Consider the following 23,939-nt stretch of genomic DNA (forward strand, 5'->3'; position numbering starts at 1 on the left):
TCCTAGGCCTCTTTTATATAACTGTGTTGGGTTCCATTCAGCAGCTTTGATGGAGGTAAGTGGTCTATAAGCATTATCTCTCCTCAGGAATAAAATTGAGGAACTATTTTCCATGATCACAATCTACTGGCATTTACTAACCATGGTACCTTCTCTAGGAGACTATGAGAAGATCAAGGAAAATGCATTATTATTTGGCAATTGGGAAATAGATCTGCACTTAAGTATCGTGATCTCAGCATGAAGCAAAATGCTGAGCAAAAAAAGAGATGGTCTTTACTTACTTCTTGATCCATTTTAATAGCAATTACAGTACAAACAAACCAAAAAAAAAAGTGACCTTGATAACTTTTCCTGCGTATAGCCAAGGTCAAGTCCAACTTAACATTCTTTTCTAAAAATGCTGCTTTGTCACACTGCCAAGGACAAAGGGAATTTGAGTACAACTATATATCTTTAAAAATCTTGGGAATGTTTTAACAAGGAAAGAAAATTTTCTCATAATTACCATATAAGATGTCTGAATTCAATGCCTCCTATGCTCCTAGAGTTTGAAACAGTGAGCTGTCCTTTAATCCTAAGTTTTTCTTTATTTATTCCATGAATCTGCATAGCAAATCCTTCTTCTAAGAAACAATATCAAGTCAAATCTAAGTCAAAGTCTAACAAACTGTCACTTTTACTATGTTAAAGCAGGCCAAGGTAATCATTTCTACACCTGGAATCCAAAATCACCAAACTCCTTACAAGGCTGGCTTCCTCCATCCATTATGCTCACCTCTCTATCCTTTTCTTACAACTCCCCAAGTCCACCACAGGTCCTAAGGCCTTCCTTCTGTTCTTAAAACACATTGAGCTTCTGCCCATCTTGGGGCCTTTACAATGGGCATTCCCTCTGCCTAGACATTAGACCCTCACATCCTTGTACAGCTTATTTCTTCCCACCATTCTGATCTATGTTCATGTGCCCACCCCTAGCCCCAGTCATTCCACACTCTGAAACTGTTTATGTTCTCTCTTAGAAAATTATCACTCCCAGAAGTGATTGTGTTGCTACACTTATCTACTAGTTTATTTCTGTCTCCTCACAAACTGTAGGCTTCATGAAAGGAAGGATCATATCTGGCTTGTTTATTACTCTATCCTCAGATCCTAGGACAGGAACTTGCAAAGAGTAGACAATAAATATTTGTTAAATGGATGAATTAACTAATGAGCCATGTAACAATTGTTGTTAGTGCCCTATCCAGGTCTCTTTACTAGTTCTATTCATCCCCAACTGTTGTGTGGTCCATGCTGCTAAGGGCTCATGCCTGCATCATTCTCTGAAGGACCCTTGGACAACCTAAGCACATTACCTATGGAGTTTACAATTCCCTTGTTGCATCCCATAGACACTGACTGATTGGTGTACAGAGGACAGAATCTCAGCTCTCAGGTAAAACAAACTCATGTGGTATCATTCACACTCCAGAGACCCTTGCAGGATCAAACTGAAGTTAAACTTTACCTGAAATCTTGTTTTTGCTGTGCTTCTTCTAATTCTGTCCTCATTCTCCAACTACCTTTCTCCCTCAACAAATAACTTTTCCCTAAATCCCTGTCTCAAGCTCTGCTCCTAGGGAACCCAACATAAAACAAGTCATAAATAAAAGTTCATGAAATCAGCAACCACCCACTGATAATTGTAGGCAGTGTCCAGTTAGCATTCAATTTGTGTTTATAAACAATTGCCAGTCTGTGTTCTGAACACCAGTGGGGAGAGAGAAGGTATGGTTCTTACAACAGTGGTCCAAGAGTCCTTGCAGTTACTTGCAAAAACTCATGCATTCATTTGTATACCAAATTTCATTTGTAGACTACATTAATGACACACCTCACACAAATATGTACCAAAAATAATAAATGAAGATGGATTTTGTAATACTAAAATTTATTTTGTTATAGGGGTGCCTGCGTGGATCAGTTGGTTAAGTGTCCAACTCTTTTTTTTTTTTTTTTTTTTTTTTTTTTTTTTGAGACAGAGAGAGACAGAGCATGAACGGGAGAGGGGCAGAGAGAGAGGGAGACACAGAATCGGAAGCAGGCTCCAGGCTCTGAGCCATCAGCCCAGAGCCCGACGCGGGGCTCGAACCCACAGACCGTGAGATCGTGACCTGAGCTGAAGTCGGACGCTTAACCGACTGAGCCACCCAGGCGCCCCAGTGTCCAGCTCTTGATTTTGGCTCAGGTCATGATCTCATGGTTGGTGAGTTTGAGCCCTATATCAGGATCTGCGCTGATAGGGCAGAGCCTGCTTTGGATTTTCTCTCCTTCTATCTCTGTCCCTTTCTTGCTCTCATGCTCTCTCTCAAAAAAAAACATTTAGAAAAATAATTTTATTATAAAACATCAATTTGGGTTAATTCTTGGTCACTTTATTTTTTATCAATTTTAATACTCTTGGGCATGTAAAATTTTTTTTAATACTAAAGACAATTCTTATACTCTAAAAAGGTGGGTACTGTTGATTTAGAAAATGAATTCCCAAAGTAAATGAAAGGTAGAACACTGTATCTAAAGAATCAACCTAAGGACCCAGGACCAAATTCTAAGAAAAAGTTGCCTTCTCTGCTTCACAATCTCTTTCCCTATCCACTTTCCTTAACACTTTCACTATTCTTATTACTTGAAATTCCTAAGTTTGAAATTCATTTGAGTTAATGAGCATATCATTTAAAAAATGCTAATGTCTCTGGGCAGGTTATGAAGTCAGCAACTACTCCCACTTTAGTAAGAAATTGCCAAGCCACTGACTCAATAAATATTTCTTGAGAACCCACTATGTATAAGGTACTAAACTTATCTAGCCAGGGATACAAAGCTCCATAAAGAACTGGTCTTTCCCAGAAGGAAGGAAGGAAGGAAGGAAGGAAGGAAGGAAGGAGAAAGAAAGAAAGGAAGGAAGGAAGGAAGGAAGGAAGGAGGGAGGAAGGAAGAAAGGAAGGAAGGAAGAAGAAAACGGAAGGGAAGGGCAAGAAAAGACAAGAAAAAAGAAAAGCTTTCTTATCATCTGGCTAAAAAAAGTTAGAGCCTGAAAAATTTCGGTGAGTTGGAAGCATGAAATACAGAAGGCTTAGGGAAGTTAAAACCCTATAAAAGCATAAGCAGGTGAGAAAGAGGGGTTCCAAAAAAAATGAAGATGACAAAATAAAATAGTTGCCTGAGTCATCACACAAGAAAGAAATGGAAAAGAAAAAAAAAAAAAAAACACCACCACTGTCTCCACTATAAGATGTAGCTCTTTGACTCTAAATTCAGGTTAATACTATTGTTAATCTCTTTCATGTATAATGTCATAAATGCTATTGACCTATAGCAGGACTCCAATCCCTCACTTCAGTTACCTTTGCAGAAGGCAATGCTATTTTTCAGACCTACTTATTAATATGGATCTTAACACGCAGTTCAATCTATAGAGCACTAGGTCTTTATCCACAGGCTTGCAATGGTACTATTCATTAAAGATGAGCTATGATTTGGGAAATAGGCCAGCATTTTTCCCTATGAAGTAACCTCTGTATTGGCTAATAAACACTCCCATGTTCAACACAGAACGGCTTTGTTACCACATATACCTCACTGGTTTTAGATCCTATCTGGAGGTTTAAGGGGGAAAGTTAGACATTCATCTGAAAAGGTATGTATCAATCATCTATTATGCACCAAGTGCAATGCTGTGCACTGGGAACACAAAGATATATTAAACACCTCACTTCCAGGAAATCAAATTTTGGAATCCCAAAGAAGTACTATTAATTCTGCCTAGTGCAATCAGGAGAATGTTGGGATGAAGCTGTCGTCTATCTGGTCCTTAAAAGCAAAGGAGGTGGAAATGGAAGTGAAGGTACCCCACCCAGCCAGAAGAGCCTGTGCAAATATACTGTAATAGGAAAGTGCATGGTCTACCAGGAAGAAGTGAAGAAGTTAGTAAAGCTAAAACATAATGTCTGTACACCTCTTCATGTGTTTAGGGCCACTGATCATTTTGGTATGCTCTTTTGTGAAGTGAATATTCAAGTCTTCTTCCTATTTTACTATTGGGTCACTTGGCTTTTCCTTATTAACAAATAGGAGCTCTTTATGTATTCAAGATATGTGTCCTTCTGCCAGGCATATATATTGCAAATATATTCTGATCCATGGGTTTCCTTTTCTCTCGCGATAATGTCTTGTGAAAGACAGGGGATATTGACATAAATAACTTATCAACTTTCCCCTTTATGCTTATCACTTTTTGGGTCTTGTTTAGGAAAACTTTTCATAATCATACTATTCATAATTGTCAAAAGTTGTAAGCAACCCAAGTTTCCATTAAGAGTAAAATGAGTAAGGGGTGCCTGAGTGGCTCAGTTAAGCATCTGACTTCGGCTCAGGTTGTGATCTCACAGTCTGTGGGTTTGAGCCCTGCATTGGGCCGTGTGCCGACAGCTCAGAGCCTGGAGCTTGCTTCGGATTCTGTGTCTCCTGCTCTCTCTGTTTCTCCCCTTCTCATGCTCTGTCTCTATTTCATATAAATAAATAAACATTAAAAACTTTTAAAATAAATAAATGAGTAAAATGTGTAAATAAATAATCCCTTCAGTGGAATATTATACAGTGATGAACATGGATCAGCTGCACTATATGGATGAAAGAAACATGTTACTGACACTGTAAGATACACACTCTAGGATTACATCTATGTAAAATTCCCAAAATGGAAAAACTAATCTATGGGATTAGGAGTCAAGAAAATGGCTAGCCCTGGCAGATGGTGACTGGGAAGGACCCTGAGGGGATTTTAGGGTGCTGATTGTATTCTGTCTCATGATTTGGTTGCCAATTTCATGGGCATGCAACTTTTATAAGAATTCATCAAGCAGCACACATTGTTTACATTTATATTTCCATAAAAATATATTTAAAAATATAAGAAAAGGCCACCTGAGGGAAAACAGTGGGGAAAAAATTAGGCTGGAAAGAACAAAAGATTTAGAATTTGAAAATCTCTACTAAGAAGTTTTGCAAGTTTTAATTAGTTTTTAAGGTCTGAGTCATAGAAAGACTAACTTGCCATGAGGAGGACTGAGGCAAGTGTGGATGTGGAGGCAAGGGGACCCATTTAGAAGCTCTATAACAGTCTAAGTAAAAATGAAGAGGCCTAATTGGAAGAAAAGGCAGTGGCAATGAAGAGAGATGTACTTGGGTTTTCCCACTGAATGTTTCTTTAAAATCTACTCACCAATGTTATAAGACCATAAGCACCTGCCCAAAGTGTGGGGGGCAAAGGCCTACAAGCCTTTGACAGATGTTGAGTTTTCAAACAATGAAGACCTTGATAAACATACCTCTCTCCTGGATTTATGAAGTCCAAGCATTCTTGTCTGGCTCTCATCTTGGACTGTAAGACATGAGTGCTGATACAAATCCACATATGGATTAGTGGAAAGTTCCAGAACTGAAACAATATTGTTTGGACACATTTTTCCTTTCTTCCTTTCTCCCACCCTCCCTTGCACACTGTTCAAGTCCTCTTGCTGGGTGGTTTCTACTTGTCTTGTTAATTCCCTCCTCTGTCTGCATGCTTATTAGGAGAAAGAATGATTCCTTTTCTTGGAATGAGGAGCTCTGGAAGGCAGCAACTACACAGGGAACTCAGGTAGGCAGCATGGTGCATGATGGAGCATGACCAGGGCCTCTAGGCACAGACAGTGCCATGAAATCTTCCACAGGCACAGGGTCAGGACCACATTGGTGCCACCTCAAGAGGCAAAGGGTAGGATACAAATACCTTGCTGCCATCAGTGTCTGCTCCATTATGTTCATCAGCAAATAGATATTGGGCCTCTCTGGCAAAGCTACCCACCCAATTACATGCTTCATAGGAAAGAACAGGAAAGGAGAATGATGTGAAATAATGATCCAAAGACCCAGGGGGCACTCCACACCATCTTGCCTCAGGCTCTGTGAGAGTAGACTCTGCCCGCCCAAGATTCCCTAAGATTAAAAGAGATGGCATGTAGAAAACACAGCCTCTTTAGCAGCAGAACCATAAACTGAGAGGAGAAGGAGATTTTCCAGTGAAATCCTATTACATCCTTTATGGCATGTTCTCTTCTCCAGATCCCTCTGTGGAGCTGATATCCTTACACAGTGTTCAAGATTTTATATGAGATCATCTCTCTTTCTATATTTCTTGGACTGTCACCTATGTTTTGTATCTTGCCACCTATGAAAAGGTTGCTGATGTGTTCCAAAACCAACTCCAAATTTCACTTCCCTAAGTTTGCTGTATGGCTCTTTCCTAGAAAGCCAAGATGTCAGAATAAAATTCACCCTGCCCAGAACAAAAACAGCAATGGGGGGGCAGGAGGGGGGTGAAGGGGTGTTTTTTCCATTTGTCTTTTCTGAAGGAGCACAATCTATGCAGAGCATTGCACAGCCTCAAGGGACTCCCACACCTGCAGGATAAATGTACCACTGCTTTCTTACATGAAGAAATATGGCCTTCCCTACTGTACTGGGATGATTTCTGAGTCTAACTCAGGTCATATGCAAAGTGGTAGTGATTTAGAACCCATGAGAAGGAAGGCTTCTCTCAGGCCAGGTCAAGCCTGCTTAGTCCTCAAGGCTGAATATATTCATTCATGAAATGACATAACTTTCTTATTGCCTAGCCAAAGACTCATAAGGACCACCATTCCTATATTGGGACCACCCTTCATCACTTTTGAGAAGCAAGCTTTAAGTAGCCATATATCCTATCTCCCACCAGTAGGATCAGCCAGGCCTATTCCCCATGAGATATACCAAATCAAAACTGTGTCTCACTGAGGTAAATTCTTTATTTTTACAGAGAATATATATTTTCAGCCAGCTAGTCATCTACATTTAAAAATTATTGGCATTTCCAGTCTAGGGTTGAAAATGGTACTAGAAGTTTTCCCATTTTTCCTTCCTCCTGTTGCACAGTTATTTCTAAACCTTGCTTACGGTATCTTCTGAATTCGTACAAGTCATACCTAGAAGTGTTTCTCAGATACAGTTGTTCATTTAGCATAAGAAAATATTGTACTACACCATAGATCTGAGCAGTAAACACATGATAGTCCCCATCATTGCAACTTTTTTCTTTGAAATCTCATGTATATCTTCAAAGTTCATGTGCTACTTATATACCCCTTTAAATTATCTGTGCCCACCTTCAATATGAAACTAGTACTGTAATTTACATTACGTCATCCTCAGTTGATATTCTAGAACTTGCACCAGGTTCTATTTTGCACCATGTTCTATCCTGTGGATAGGCTTGCATGACTATGGAAAGCAATGGACAGATTTCATAAGATCCTTTGGAAAAAGGGCATAATAACTCCTTTTAGTAACTATTAGTTTGTTGAATTGAGTTTACACAGACATGCTTATGTCATATTTAGATTGGAGTAAAAGAAAATAGATAAAAAGAATGAAAGGAAGGAAGGAAAGAAAGAAGAGAGGAAGGAAAGAAGGAAGGAAGAAAAAAGATAACCCTTTGTCCTTCTTTGGGACAAAAAAAGAAGATAATTCTGGGAAGATTCTGTATTTCAGTCCTTGTTGAAACATCAGGATGGAGTAGGACTTTGAATTCAAGTAGATGGTTTGTTCTTCAGCACATATAAGCCCAAGCCTAAATCTGCAGGTGATTTTTATCTTTTCTCTCTTTCTGGGACAAATTATCATTACCCTGTCATGGAGAATCTGCTCTATGCTCCAGCCCAGCCGGCACTTCATAGGTGGGCAACTGCATATGTACCATCTTAATTCATAAGGCCCTTCAGACAATCTTCTCTGGTAAACATGGAAAAAGCCACTGTCATAACACAAGAGTGAATTTCCACATAGTCAAAAGAAGTCAGCATGGATGAGGAGGATGAAGGCTATCTTGGGTCCTAGAAGACTCTGGGTCTAGTTGGTATTCATTATAATAGTAACATGGCTCATTAAAATCTATGTGTATATTCATATGGGCCATCAAAATCTATGCACAGACCTCAAAAATGCAGAGTCCATTATTGCTGATTCATATATGCCATTACCTGAGGTCCTGTTGTTATCCCAACTTCTATTCAGTCCCTCTGCATTCTTCCCCTGAACAAAGGTTGAGAGAGAATAAAAAATAACACCTACCTGTGATGTTTGCTCTACCAGAAAGTCTAATTGCAATGTATCAAAATCTCTGTAATTTCTCATGCTTCAGTTCCTCCTTCCTTCCTATCTTAAGTTGAGGTCTAAAAGCAGAGCCCAAGATGGAGATTCACGATTCACGTGGAAATAATTTATTGAGAAAAGAGAAGAGTGAGGGAAACAGGATAGGGAACAGAAAGCAGTTAGGGTGTGGTTCAGCTGGAGTCTATCCTCAGTCTGATTCCATAGGGAGCTCTGCAGCATGGTTTGCTCCACAGAGTTGCCCCCTGCCCTTTTTGAGGCAAAGGGTCTTTTAGTGCCCCTACATAAGTCAGTCATTGGCTATGGGACACACCCAGGGGCAAAAGAGTTGCTTAACTTCCCAGGCAATTCCAGGCTAGGCAACTCCCATTTTGGCCAAGGGCAATTCTCCAGAGAAAGACACAGCTGTAAGCCATTAACAGCCAATGCTCGTAGCACGTGGGATATGGGAACACCAGCCTGGCAAAAGAGATCTGGGTGGGTCAGCAACAGCATCCCTATACTTACCATCCTAATTCATCTCAAAAGATATTCCTCTGGAAAATGTTTGGACTCATAATGCTTGTTTTCAAACAATCCCAGTGGAGCAGAATATAATAATACACTAATCCATAGTATTTACAAAGAGCCTACCATGTGCCAGGCACTTTTCTAAATGCATCATGTTTACATAATATTCCTATGAGGTGGGCACTTTTATGACTCACATATTACATATGAGAAAATGATGGGACAGAGTAATTAAAGAACTAATCAAGCTAGTAAGTAGCAGAGCTGAAATTAGCAACCCATCCTCTTAATTCTGCATTAGACTATTACTTGTTGCCAAAGGGTAGCAGTAAAAGGGAGAGAAAAATAAGCTCAGAACTAAAGTGGTAAATTTTATTTGTGTAAGACACCATGCTCAACTAAGTGAGAGAAAAACCTTTTGGATAATGGAAAACCTAAGGACAGTTAAGACTCTTTGTGTGTGTATGAATTTCCAAAATGTGGCAGTTTTATCTACTGGGTTGATGTTCACCATTTGAACTTTCATCATTTAAATCCCATGAAAGTGCAGTTGCATAAGACATGACTCTCTGCCAAATGAAATAATAGCTAACATTTGTTAAGCACTTTCTGTGTGCCAGGCACTGTTCTCAGCAGTTTACATGGATTATACATGTAATCCTCAGAATCACACCATGAAGCAGCCCCATTTTCAGACAAGGAAACTGAGGCACAGAGAGAATAAGTACTATACCCAAGGCCACATAGCTAGAAAGCATCGAGCCAGATTTCAGAGTGTATGGATCTATGTTCCTAACTTTACTACGTTGCTGCCAAAAGAGTCATGGACGATTGGAGCTAGAAGTGATGTTGGAGAAGCTAACTTTCCCAATTTGTAGATGAGAAAACTGACGACCAGAAAAAGCTGGTAACTTGCACAAGGTCACATAAACCCAGGACTCTTAATTTTCCAAAGAGTGTTTTCCATATTTTAACAAGTTTTATCTACAGAAAAAAAAAAGTGTATATATACCAGAACCAGTATCATTTACTTGCCAGTAATTCAGGGGTATGTTTGTGTGTGTGTGTGTGTGTGTGTGTGTGTGCTTGCGCGTGCACAAAAAGGTGATTTTATTAAAGAACAGGGACAGGACCCCATGCGGAGAAAGAACTGCAGCCGGTTGTAAAGAGTGACTCATTATATACTATGAAGTTGGGGGAAGTAAAGTCAAAAGAGAGGCCTCCAGAGGGACTTTGATATGCTAAAGAGGACTCCTAAGATACCTGAGGAGTATGTTTTTTAAATATTTGAAGGCTCTCTTTCCTCTTTTCTCCCAGAAAGCGAATGACATCAAGGGTTGCTATTCATGAAGGTAAGAAACAAATACCAATATCTATATAGCCTAGGAAGAAACCACTCTCTGTCTCCACAGAATGTTACACAATATGGTAACTCATGTATAACTGTGTGATGTGACTTCCAAGTTGCTATTCTATCTTTTGGCTGGAATCTGCAAACTCCAATATGGGAGTGTATCTCTTTAGAGAAAGGAAAGGAAGACAAGAACTGATATTTCAGTTCTATCTACTAGATGCCAAATCCATTGCTCTATTCATGTAAATTATCCAAAAAAACTAATCTTTAAAATCAGAATATGTACCAGTTAGCATTTGCTGTATAACAAACCAACCCAAAATTTAGTGACTTAAAACACAATTTATTATTGTTAATGAGTAGCTGGGTGGTTCTGTGGATTCAAGCCAAGCTTAAATGATTGCAGCTGATGCTCTTGAGGGTAGCTGCTGGATTGGCTAAGAACCAGTCCAGCAGCTGGTCTAGAATACCCTCAGCTAGGATGACTTAATTCTGTTCCATATCCTATTAAAGGATATTCCAGGATTGTTCATGTGGCAGTGGCAGAATAGAGCAAGAAAAAGCATACAAGTCTTCTGACCTAGGCTCAGAAAGGGCACACCTCCCCTTCTGCTCCATTCTGTTAGCTAAAGCAAGTCACAAGGCTGACCCAGATTCTAGGGAAGGAGAAATAGATTCCACTCCTGATAGAATGAGCTGCAAGATCACACTGTCAATGGCATAGGTATAGAAAGTGATAAAAAATTGGGGAGTTTCTTACAACCAATTTACCACAAATATCCTAGAATATTCCAGATCATTTAACTGGTATATTTTCCCCAAAAAGTTATGTCTCCTTCTGTGAAGACATTTGTGTTCCCTTTGTTGCCTTATAGAAAATTCAGGGAAGGTGCCACTGGATTATAAAGTGCATATAGAATTTTCAATTTACCCAAATAAAACAAATGACCATCTAATCCCACCAAAAGTCTTTGGGATCTCATTCTAAATAATAGCAGGATAGAGCTAAATCTATCTCCCCTCTTCCCACCCATGATATCACTTACTGGTTGAAAGAAGCAATTGCACAGAAAGCTTTCTGCTTCTAGGTTTCCAGCTAGGTTTGGTAAGAGACCAGCCCAACAACTAAAGATCATCCCCAAGGCCTCAACCAAATGGAAGCACATCTTTCGCTAGTGTTTTGTTTTACAAATAGGAAAGATAGACACATTGGGGAGGGGGAAGCACTATAAATCAGGGATTGCAGATAGTTTTATCCCAATGCCAATTCCAGTTGGTTAGTGAAAGCTGCCAGAAGTTCTGTGTTGAAAAGTAATATCAGGCCTTAGGCAGTTCTAATAAAATCAGTAAATTACAAGAGTTTTCTAGCTGATGAAAGTAGATCTTAATGAAGTGGTGCCTTGAACCCAATACACACTACGATAAAATATAGTCAAGCAGTGATGGATTTCCATCATTAGATTAACCTCACAGGGTAAGCAGACCCTCATCCCCTTGGCCTTTCTCCCAATACTTGTTTCTTTCAAGTTCTAGGTGGGCTGTTTTTGAGAAAGGTAAGTATAGCAGGGTTTCAATCAGCCATTGGTTTTATCCTGGATAATCCAAAGGTAAACACTTGGGGAATAATCAAATCCAAAACACAGGAGGAATAATCAAAAACACAAAAATAATTCAAGGGCATCACAGCAGAATGCACCCCCTCTTTGCTCACATCAGACCTCAATTTACATGTTTCTCAACACAACATCATTTACCTACTGAGTTAAGAAGGGTTTGAGGCTAGTCCTAGATAGTCAGGGTCTACTTTAATTTAAGAAGAAGCATCTCGGATCTAGAACAAAGTTTATCAACAATGGAGCAATCTATAACACAGTATAGTGAAAAAGACCTAAAAACAAGTTCATATTTCGATTTGGGCCTTGTCATTATGCAAGTTTTAACATCCTTCCCACAGTCTCAAAAGAAACATAATATGTTCATCTCAGAGGTTGTGGTGGGAATTAAATGGGCTGATATTCAAAGCATTCAGATTAATAACTAGCACATAGTCAAGGCTCCTAAATGTAGCTATTGTTAACAATAGCAGTTTCTCTTATATGCTGGGAACGGTGTTCCATGGTGTGTGTAAACAACAGAGAAAATAATCAAAACATGAAGACCTGCTCTTTACCTTTGGGAAACACAGAGTCTATTTGGGAAACAAGATGAACATGAAAAAAATAAATAAGAACTGTATGTAGAGCACGATATAGAAAATGCTCAAGTAGACTCTGAGAATACTGGGAATCTGGGATCATTGTCTCCATTTCTTGCCAGAACAATAAATTAGTTTCTCAAACATGTTGACAGTTCCATTTTCTTAAGACAGTTATTGGAGGTGATTTAACCATCCAAACTTGTTTCATCTGAGTTTTAAATGCTTTTATTTGTACTTTGAGTGCCACCAAATAATTTTAAATGACAGATATAAAGGATAGTTCATCCTTAGCTAAGGAGAATGAGGCCACCACCTATCACCCTGGTGCCCCATTTTTTACTTTCCATATTATCATCCATCCATCATTTATTTGGCCTATCATGAGGCCTCAATGAGGTAGAATAAAAGTGACAACAGGCCAAGTCTGATGCTTTCCAAATTTTCCCCTAGATGCCAATGCCTCTGAATAATCATCTTTTCTTTCCATTACTGAGATGTCATTATGCAGGCAAAGCATGTTCTCAGTTGCCCGCAGTAGGCTAGAGGCAGGGTACATTGTTCAAAGATAACTCATGTCTTATTAAATGTCAAAACTTAACCCACGTGATTCAGCCACTGCCTCACCCAGTTGCAGGCTGGAAAATTCATCTCGGCTAATACCTCTGTGAACAGTGGAGCAGGAAGGTGATCACTGAGCCCCACCAAAGAACAGGAAACAATGACTGAACCATAGAGATGAAGGCCTTTGTCAGGTCATAAAGCAGCAATGATTGCAATTAATTGCTGATAAAACATGAAAGACTCTCTTGTTGCTGGAGGTCAGGTGCTAGGACAAAGTACTACTCTTTCTGGGAAGCTTGGGAAAGGCATGTTCTGAACTGTGTTATGGAAAGACAGATTATTGGATCCATGTTGTGGGTACTGCAGGGGAAACAACAGTATAGAGCCATAGATGATTGAGAGAAAACCCAAAACGTGGCACCCCTCCCCAGATGGATGTGCAATTTCCTTGGCTAACACAACCCCTTCAACATATGGCTGCTTTTGAATGATTTCCCCAAATAGACTGCAATGGGGATGTCAATGGTGAGAGAGCAAATCCCACAGTTGTTTGGTTGTCACCAGAGTCAATAAATAAAAATGACGAAAAGGAAGAAAAATCTACCCAGAATTAGCATGAGTTAACATTCTCAATGTATGTTCTTGGAATAAAGCCTAAGTATTCTTCATCTACGATGATATTTAGGATTTGTTAAGCCAAATACACAGAGAAAGAAGATGGTAGTAAATGCATTTCTAGAAAAGGTTTTCCAGGTGTCTTTGAAGTCCAAGATATAACATGCCTAACAGATCACCCTCAGGCTCAGGTTGTGTATGTTTGTCTACTGAGGATTGGCAGTCATAAATGCACATGATTTTTCTTCAGTACATTGATCTTCCCAGTGGTTAAGGAAGTGATAAGAATTACACAGGGAATCAATATGCACTAACAAAATAACAACTTAAAGTTTAACACTCAGATGGTATCAGATAAAGTTCAACATTCCTAAATGACTTAGACAATGGTTTCCAAAAGTTGGTCATGAGCTGAATAAATCAAAATAATCAGGGAGCCTTATTAAAATACAAATTCTCAGACTTAGGCCTGTATTTTCCAAATGGCCATTCTTGGAGAGAGGCCTAGACACCCTAAATTTTAAAATTTCCCCAAGTGATTCTGAGACAAAACTTCTCATATTTAGGTCTATAGGTGATCACCTTTAGGTCTTACAGCAACTGAGTTAATAATTATGCCTTCCGTAGGAAAGAGCACTGGACAATGATTGAGGGAAATTGGGCCAAAGTCAACCTCTACCTCTGAGAAGCTATGTGTCCTGCACCCGTGGCCGCCCAAGTACACTGTGCAATGTAGAAGGTGAAATGGCAGCATTGGTATCTCCTGGGAGCTTGTTAGAAATACAGAATCTCAGGCTTACCTCTCACCTATGGATATAATATCTGCAATTTAGCAAAATCCTCAGGTAGTTCCTGTGGAGAAAAACTACATAGATAAAGTCATTCAGCTTTCTCTGGGTTTCATTTGGAAACTTGAACCAGATGGTGTCTACATCCTCCATCTTCCTCCAGCCTTGATGTTGTATCATGATCATCACAGTGAAGATGAATAGGGGGAAATACCATAGAAAGTTCTGGATAAGATGCCAGAAAAAAAAGAGAATTTGAGATTAGAAAGATACACACACACACACACACTTACTTTTATAGAGACTATTCGTCTAAGAAAAATCCAAATCCCATGATATATATACCCTCGTCTGAGACCATGAGAACTTGGTCAAGCAGGAACAGTCTCCTGCTGGGAATGGGAAACTGAGGAAGTGAGAAAGGTTGTGGACAACCCAAAGTTCCAGGGCATGTACAGAGGAGAGGAAGGACTAGAATCCACGTGTCTCCACTCCCAGCCCTGGACCACCCTGTCTTGTTGTCTCAGCTGTATCAGGAAAAAATAAGAAAACAAGAACAGGACATAATAACAAAGACAGCAGGTGTTTATAGGGGGTGGTATATGGACATGGCTTCTTAGCCCCATCCCAGAGACATTTTAGTCCTTGGATTATTATTTTAACATTATTAAAATTCACATGATTGAAATTTAACTTTAGGGATCTCATATTCTGAAAACCATCCTTCTCTTCCCCCATCTCCAACTTGATATGGTTTCTCTTTCAGACACCAATGTCAAATGAATATACTCTTCCAGTTCCCAAGAGTCAGATTTCATGAATCCTGATTGGAACTCTTCCTTTCCAGATACCAGACTTTAGCTGCCCGTCATTTACCCTTTATTGAGTTCTGTATGCAAGTTGTGTATATTCTTCATTATAAGATTCCCATGTCAGTAACTCAGATGTTTATACACAGTGCTATATACCAATGTAGATTCACGTATTCTTCCTAATTTCATAAATAAGAAATTATGAACAATAATATTCAAATATTATATAAATATTTAAGATAAAAGGTGAAATTCCCTTAGGTCCTCCAGAAACAACCACTGCCAACCACATGGCACATATTCTCCCTTGTTTTTAATTTTTCTTATGCATAATGTTTTTAAAAAACAGAATCATATTACACATATTATTTTGTAACTTGCTTTCTTCACTTTATATCTCTTAGTCATCTTTTCAAGTCAATTTATAATTTTCTCCCTTCATCATAATATCTGTACAGTATTCCAACATTTTCCCAACCATGCACCTGTCAACAGACACTTGGACTAGTTCTGATTTTTTTATATTAATAAACTATGCTGCACATCTGAATATGTAACACCAGAAACTACAAATGAAATGGCAAGGTCTTCAGTTTATTTTTGTTTCCTGATTGTTGGTTTTTCTCCCATTGCATCTTTGGTCTTCAGTTGTGATAATGGTGGCAATAAAAGGCTGGATTTGCTGGAGGGTTCCAAGATTATGGAATTATGATTTCCACTGAGAACACTGCATGGGCTCTGAGGTCTTGGCTACAGGAGCCCTTTGTCCATACCAAATGCCACCTACCCCACACTGCCTTCCCACCCAACCCATGGGAAGTCGGATGCTTCATCCTACACAGCTCCAGGTGCTGACACCGGGAAAGTCAGCAATACAGACAGTCACTGCTCTCAAAGGATCTACAGTCTAGGAAGGATATTAGAGAAGTAAACAAAGGATCAAGAATTTCAGACAGAGATGTGTGACATGAAGAAAATATTATCAGATATTAAGATGGAAAATAATTGGATGGGATAAAGGAAGGTAACTTTTCAAAGAATTCTTTTTTAAATAGATAACCCAATCACATTTTTAAAAATTCTAAAGTATTTTAAAGTATAGAAGTTCATGAAAATTGACCTCCTGTCATTGGGTCCCAATTATCCAGTTACCTTTCCTTCTGAAAACCAACATGTCTTGAGTAATCTCTAGAGATAGGTTGTATATATGTAATAAAATGTGTGTAGACATACACAAATATGTGTATATATGTAAATATTTTCATCCATGTCAAAATATTTTTTTCTTAAAAAACATATGACCTTAGATTACAAAGGGGAAATAGAAGTTATCTAGGGGAAAAATGCTAAATGAGACACCCAGAAACAAACCCTTATCAGAAAGAGATGATATAAATAACCTAACTCACACTAATTCTTATAATACATTGAGATTTTTCCTCTTCATTTACTGAAAAGCAACTGGCACTGATAGCATTCGACATAAAAGAACTTCCTAATGGTAAGGAAAAGGTGGGTGCGTGGCTGGATGGATTAATGGATGGATGGATAAATGAACAGGAAAATACCAGATTATTGAGGGAGTTTAAATCTCTTTGTATATTTTCTATCTTTCAAATTGAATACGGCTTTAATTCAACTTCACAAATATTGATGGAAAGTCAAAACCGTCAGAATGGTCTTTCAAGATTTCTTCTAATTCCAGGATTCCACAAAAACATATGGAAAAACAAAATGTTGTTTGGTTTTCCTTTCTTATTTCTTTTCTGCTCTTTATTAACTGAACAAAACCCAAAGCAAATTTTAAAAATTAAAATTTAGTAAGAAAGAATGTTGCTCTTAAATGCTTTCTCTACTGTGGTTTCCCTTTAATTGATCTCTCTCCCATTGATCATAACCCAACTGGCATAGAATGTTGCTGCAGATGGAGAGAAAAAATAAATTACTAAGTTAAACCCTTGACTGAATTTATATTTCCTATCTAGCCTGTGGAAATGCTACATGTCATGGAGGGCAGAGGAAGGGATGTGTGTGGTGGTAGCAGGGGGTGCATATTTTGTTTCCTGAATTTTTATAAGGCCATCTTGGTTTCCCTGTGAAACTAAAATGTGAGCTCAGCCCACTGAAAACCTAGGGCCTAACCCAGAATCACTGCTCTGGGTCCTTCAGATCTGAATCATTATCATATTTATTAATCTCCCTCGAAGCCTGTGTTGGAAACTCATTGGACTAGACATAAACCAGCCCAGTTGGGAGCCCTATTATAACTAAAACTCTCACTCACGCTTCCATTCACATACAAAACTATACAGTTGTCCTTTCCAGTTTGCTGTGAAAGAGCAGACCATATAGAAAGAAACAGGGAAAGGTAAAGAATGGCTAGCCAAGGACTTTTTTATGTCCCAGGGTAGCTTTTCCTTCATTAGAGATTGGTAGTACAGTACAGTGGACTGAATGTTTGTGACCTCCCAAAATTCATGTTAAAACCCTAATCCCAAAGTGATGGTATTTGGAAGTGGGACCTCTGGGAGGTATTAGGTCATGAAGGTGGAACCATCATGAATGGGATTAGTGTCCTTTTTATAAAGGAACTGCAGAGAACTCTTCTGCTTTCTACCATGTGTGGATACAACAAGAAGTCAGCAGCCTGCAACCTGGGAAAGGGCTTTCATCAAAACATGGCCATACCAGCACTCTGATATCAGACCTCCAACCTCCAGAACAGTGAGAAATAAATTCTCTTTTTTGTAGGCCACCTATCAGCCAAGCTAAGACACAGGGGTTCTAAATTCCAATCTAACTGCCATATTAGGACCAAGATTGCCTATTGCAAACATCTGCAACATCTACTTGTGGACTTTTCTCCTAGAATAAAAGTGTGAAGGAGCCAATGCCCTCAAAGGAGCCCTCAGTCAATGACTTGAAGGAAATTGGTGGATAAATACCCCAATTCCCTCACCCCTCAAGCAGGAACATTCTGACAAATACTGTACACTGAGTTCCAGAGATCCACAGCAGGATTAACCTCCAGGTGCCCACATTGGTAAATATACTGACCTTATTGCCTACCTCTACCTCCCTGCCTCACTTTTTACACCCCTAATACAGATTTCTAGGATCGCCTCCCAATTAACTACTTACCCTGGATTTCTTGTATCAGGGTTTGTCTCTGGGGAAGCCTAAATTAAAATCATGTCACCTAATACAGTGTTATGTACACAAATTACTCCTTAAATAAAATGACAATAAGCAAATGGACAAAACAGAATGATCTCATGTAGATTTGTAGTAGAATTAAGAGGTGAATGCATAATTTTGAACACATATATCCTGTCTCCCCACCTTGACATTGTTCTGTCTTATCTTATTGCTCACCCTTCATTTGCCCCCTTCATTTGCTCCTGCATCTAGCAGGCTGTTCTATTTTAGGTGTCCCAGACATACATGTGCATTTCCATCTCTGTTATTTTATGCACACCATTCTTCTAACCTAGAATGACCTCTCCACAATTCCTCATCCTGCTCAGATTGTACCAGTCCTTCCAGACTGTCTCAAGCTTTGCCACCTTCCATGACACCTCTTATGTCACAACTGAGAAAATCACAACACTTGCAGCCTATATTTTATAACTCACTATTCAATCACTTGCTTTTGTGTAGTTTTCAACTATTGCACACATGATAGTCTTGCCTCCCTAATTAACTTGGACTTTCCTCGGGAATAATAATCACATCTTGTACCTCTCTAGTCCTCACAGGGTCTAAAATAGTATTCACATACAACTACCTGTCAATGTATGATTTATGCATTTAAGTAATAAAACACAACATGTTTATGACCAATAGTAATGAATCATCTTTAATGGACTTCAGAAAGGACTCTTTCCTCTAGTGCAAACTGCCTGGCAGACAGTGTTATCTAGAGCATCCTTCTTGGTGATCCTTTCCAGGGATTCAAAAAAGACAACAGGCCACAGCAACACCTTGGTTTATACACAACTTCCCCTCACTGGTTTAAAGACATAATAAAAGATAATGCTTCTTGCTCATAAATAAAAAGTACTTAAATGTAATTTTGACAAAATGTGTCCCAGGGGTGACTGAAGTCTTTTTTTCTCTGTTGTGATTGTTGCCGTTATAAATAGACAATCATAAAAGAATCAAAAGGGGAAACCTTTTAAAGGCTTACTCCAGGGCCTAATACCCTCCCCACTTTATTTTTCTTAGTCCTAATGCCGAAGGAAAACAAACAGTTATCAACGTGCTAATGGTGTTTATTCCCCTATCTGCCTTAGATAGGTGGCAGTGTGCCAAACCTGGAGACAGTTAACTAAAGCACCAAGTGAACCAAGGTCAACTCCATCATTGACTGTACCCATGACATATATTGAGAGCTGCGGAAAGTTTCAGGATCCTGAATTTATTTTCCCCATTTCTGTGCCCTTGCAACACCTACACAGTTTTCCCAGGCCTTCTATTTTTCCTGCCACATCGTGACCACCTCTATGCCCCTCTAGAAACAGCCTACCTGAAGACAGTCAAGAAGAAACAGAATGTCTTTTTGCTTCTGCTTTGCTCAAGGTTCTGAACTACTCATGCTAGAGATGTCCTAGCAGTGAAGTTTTCAGCCATAATAAGCTGCAGCCACACCTGTTCTCAGACCTTCTCTATCCCTTCCCCCACACACTGAACCCAGCAGCTACTCAAGAGCTGTACAGAACTGGACTTGACCTCCACTGGAAGACTTTTCAATGGCAAGTCTCCTTTACCAAAGCAAAGCTCAACCATCCTGTTCAGGTGGGAGTTCCTTGAAAGATCACAAGAGAAGAAATGAGCATTTCCTGCTGTTTTTCTGTCTCCCTTCTAACCCAGCAAAACATACAGAGGACATAGCTCTACTTTCTCCTCTCTTTTCTCCAACTCTTAGCATTTTTGGCACCTAAACTGGAACACACGCCCAAAGCAATCTTGCCTGCAGCGAGATTATCCTTCAGTGGTGATAGAATTTTTAATGGCACCTCAGTGTATCAGCTGCTCCAGTGCTCTTACAGTCCATTGCAATGAAACCTCCTTAATCTTGGCAATAGACTTCTTCATGATGATGTTGTAAAAAAACAACAATAATTAGGAAATGGAATCTAATATTCTTTTAGATTGAGCTCTTCAAGCCACTTGCTTTGTAAGCAGCTTTCAGTGACTGGTGTGAATGTGGAGCTAGCCTCTACTTCTGCTAAAAGTCTTCTCAACATGCAAGAGTTGTAAAAAGATAAGGTTAGGAAGATTTTAGTTACAATCATTCTTCTCATTTACATAGAATTATTTTTTTTAGCAACCTTCATGTCCATTATTTTATTTGGTTCTAAAAGAGTAGGCAGGATGGCTTTAGCTGTTAGGAATGCTAGTTGCAGATGTCTGAGTTTGAATCTCAGCTAGAAAACTTACTGGCTTCTTGACAACTGAGCAAATCACCTCCCATACACATGCTTCTAGTTTCTTATCTGTAAAATGTGAAAAGTCATGATACACACCTCATAGAATTAAGCGTACACACATACACACATACTATATACACATACATACATATATATATATGTATTTGGAACTATGCCTGGTATATAGTGAGTGCTAAATAATTATAATTATAATCATCATCATCATCATCATTATTAAACTATTATAGCTGAAGAAATAAAGGCTTGGAAGATTCCATGCTTAGCCAAACCAATTCCTTAAATGAGGAGGTCAGATATTGTCTTTGTTTGGGTTTCCTCAGAAGTTGACCTTGAGACAAATATTTGGGTACAAGTAGTTTACATAGGAGATGAAGTATCAGTAGAGGCAGGGAAAGAAATTAAACAATTAGGGGTGTGTTCTCAAACAGGTTACTGCTGTGGGCAACTAGTACAATCCCACTGGGGACCCTCTAAGTGATTTCACAGAATATACCACATACCGTAGAATTGTCCCTCTGAGGGTGGAGGCAGCTGGGAAATTTATCCACCAACTCCATCCCTCATTGTTGAGGGCAATTTTGGGGCAGTGATCACATAGCAAAGACTTCCAGCAAGCTCCATGTATAGGATGGGCAGCCTGGCAGGGCCAGATGCATTCAGGCTTAAAGATGTAGGAAGACATCAGCATATACTAAAACTATCTGTAAGTGACCTCCTGGTGTGGCCAAAGGAATATGAGAGGGCAATGACATCACTGACTAAAGGATACAGTGCAAGTGTTCAAGTTCTTTGGCCATCTTGTGCATTCAGACAGAACCAAAAAGCCCAGCCAAGGAGAACATATTCTGAATTACCTTCTAGAGAAGGATACTGTGTGATCTTTCTGGGTCTTTCCAAAGCTTATCAAACTTTATGACATCCCTTCATAGCATCAAAATCCCTTTTGGTGAGCTCTTTTCTTCTACATTGATTTCCAAAAGGAAGAAAGAGTAAGGTTGACAACATATTTCATTACTAAAATAAAAGGCATTTTAAAACACCATGACATTTTCTTTAGGTCCTTCTAGGTATGTAGAAAAGAAAGCATTCTCTGAGCTGAAATGCTCTACTCCGAAAATCTGAAAACCTATTTGAAAATGTCTACCTTCAAAAGGGTTGACCCCTGCCCATAGGAACAACTTCACATATATGCTTCCTGGGTCATATTTTTAGAAAAAGTAAAGTTTGGAGCAACTATTGTAAATTTGACAAGCTAACACTTGAAAGACATAATGCACACCTGAGCCGCTCAAGGCAGGAATCAAATCAAGTTCCTTTTGTCAAATACCTGCCCTTTACTCCCCTTTCGTCCCTCCAGGCAGAGCTTTCATTTCATCTTATTACCCTTCTTTTCAAAGGAAAAAAATTTCCAAAATCAATTTGTAAAATCAAGAAATTTTATCCACCATCCATTTCTAAAGAAGGAAGGAATACCAAAGCAAAACCAAACTTATCACAACCACTCTCTTTGATTTCTAGGCAAACCCTCTAAACATGAACAAAATATAGTTAGTGATGAGGAGATGGTAGAACCTGGTTTTCATTTAGAACACCAGTTTAGGGGTGCTTGGGTGGCTCAGTTGGTTGAGCATCTGACTTCAGCTTGGGTCATGATCTCATGTTTTGTGGGTTTGAGCCCCACATCAGGCTCTGTGCTGACAGCTCAGAGCCTGGAGCCTGCTTCACATTCTGTGTCTCCCTCTCTCTCTGTCCCTCCCCTGCTCACACTCTGTCTCTCTCTGTCCCTCAAAAATGAATAAACATTAAAAACAATTTTTTTAGAACACCAGTTTAGCCCATTTGTAAATAGGCATCTTTGTACCTTTATATATGAAGAACTTACTTTCTCTATATTTGGGCAGAGTCCACTGGAGTAACTGAAAACTACCATCTCTGAGGATGAATGGTGATGTAGACCAGAGAAAGTCTTAGTGGAGGTAACTGAGGCCAGAGATCCACAATGAAACTGCACTGTATTATTTCATTTTTCAAACTTACACATTCTCCTACACCCCTTTCCTTGTGTGATTTATGTTCAGTTGATTTTGCTACAGGCCTGGAATGTTTACACAAAGGCTTAATAGACATTTACTTTGGAAGTTACATTGTGAGATAGAATCAAGAAATTGGCCCATTGCCGGAGTCAGAATGGGAGGCCACCTGGAAGTTAACAATCACTTTGCGAAGACCAGAGGCATGTAACAGAAGGTTCCAGAAAAGTGGAGACTTCATGTAATAACTACATTGCACCCAGACACACACTATTAGAATGACTGAGTAGAAACCTGTGTATAAACAGAGCCATCCACAGATAGAGATGTCCAAGATTACAATTACTCAATACCTTAATACTTTAAAATCATACTTTGTACTACATCTTACAGTTTATATATGCTTTTATGTAACATCTAAATTAATGTTCTCCAAAAAGGTGCCTGTAATTCCAAATGCCAGATAGTCTGCTTTAATTTTTTGATTCATGCTGAATTCTGTGAGGGAAATATTAAAAAATTATGCCCCTTACTTTACAGATGTGGAAACTGAGACTCAGAAAGGGTCAGCAATCCACTTTCCCAAGATTATATGAGAAGTATCTGGTAAAAAAAATCCCTTTATTAACTTCACCAACTTTCCACAGCTGTTTTGATTAAGGTATTAGTTTTTTCTATGATTCAACAAAACCCACAAATTCAATAAAAAAGCATTAACATCAATACACTGAGCATTGTGGAGGATAAAAATAAATGTAATCTCCTTGAAATTATAACATAATTTGAGAGAAAAGTATGCTTCTTTAAATGATTTGTTTTTACAGATAAAGGGTAATTCTAAAGAATTATTTATAAAAGACAGGATATAAACAAACAAGTCAACATACATCCTTCCAATATGGCATGCAGTGAGGAGGAGTTACTGCTTTAAAGGTGATCAGAGGAGTCTTCTATAATAAAATGATATTTGATAGACTCTGTAGAAGGGAAAGGAGTAATCTGTGCAAGTATCTGGGGGAATATCATTCAGGGAAAGCAAAGAGCAAGGGCAAAATTCTCAAGGTGGAAATTTGGCTTATTCACAGAATGCGAAGGAAACCAATGTAGCTGGAACAGAGTAAGCAAGGGGGAAGGAGTAGGAAAAGAAAGCATGGAGAGGGTCAGAAACAGGTAGGGCCTTATAAGTCATAGTAAGAGATTTGACTTTCACTATGGATAAGATGAGATGCCTTTGAAGGATTCCAAGCAGATAAATGACGTGGTCTGGCTTATGCTTTAAAAAGGATCATTCTGGTTTCTTTGAGAAGAAAAGATGATAGTAGGACAAAGGCTGAAGCAAGGTATCAGTCTTGGGAGATGGCAGTAAATGTGGTGAAATGGTTGGATTTGAATT

Source organism: Panthera onca, chromosome A3, assembly GCF_046562875.1.
Source record: "Panthera onca isolate mPanOnc1 chromosome A3, mPanOnc1 haplotype 2, whole genome shotgun sequence".
NCBI lineage: Eukaryota > Metazoa > Chordata > Mammalia > Carnivora > Felidae > Panthera > Panthera onca.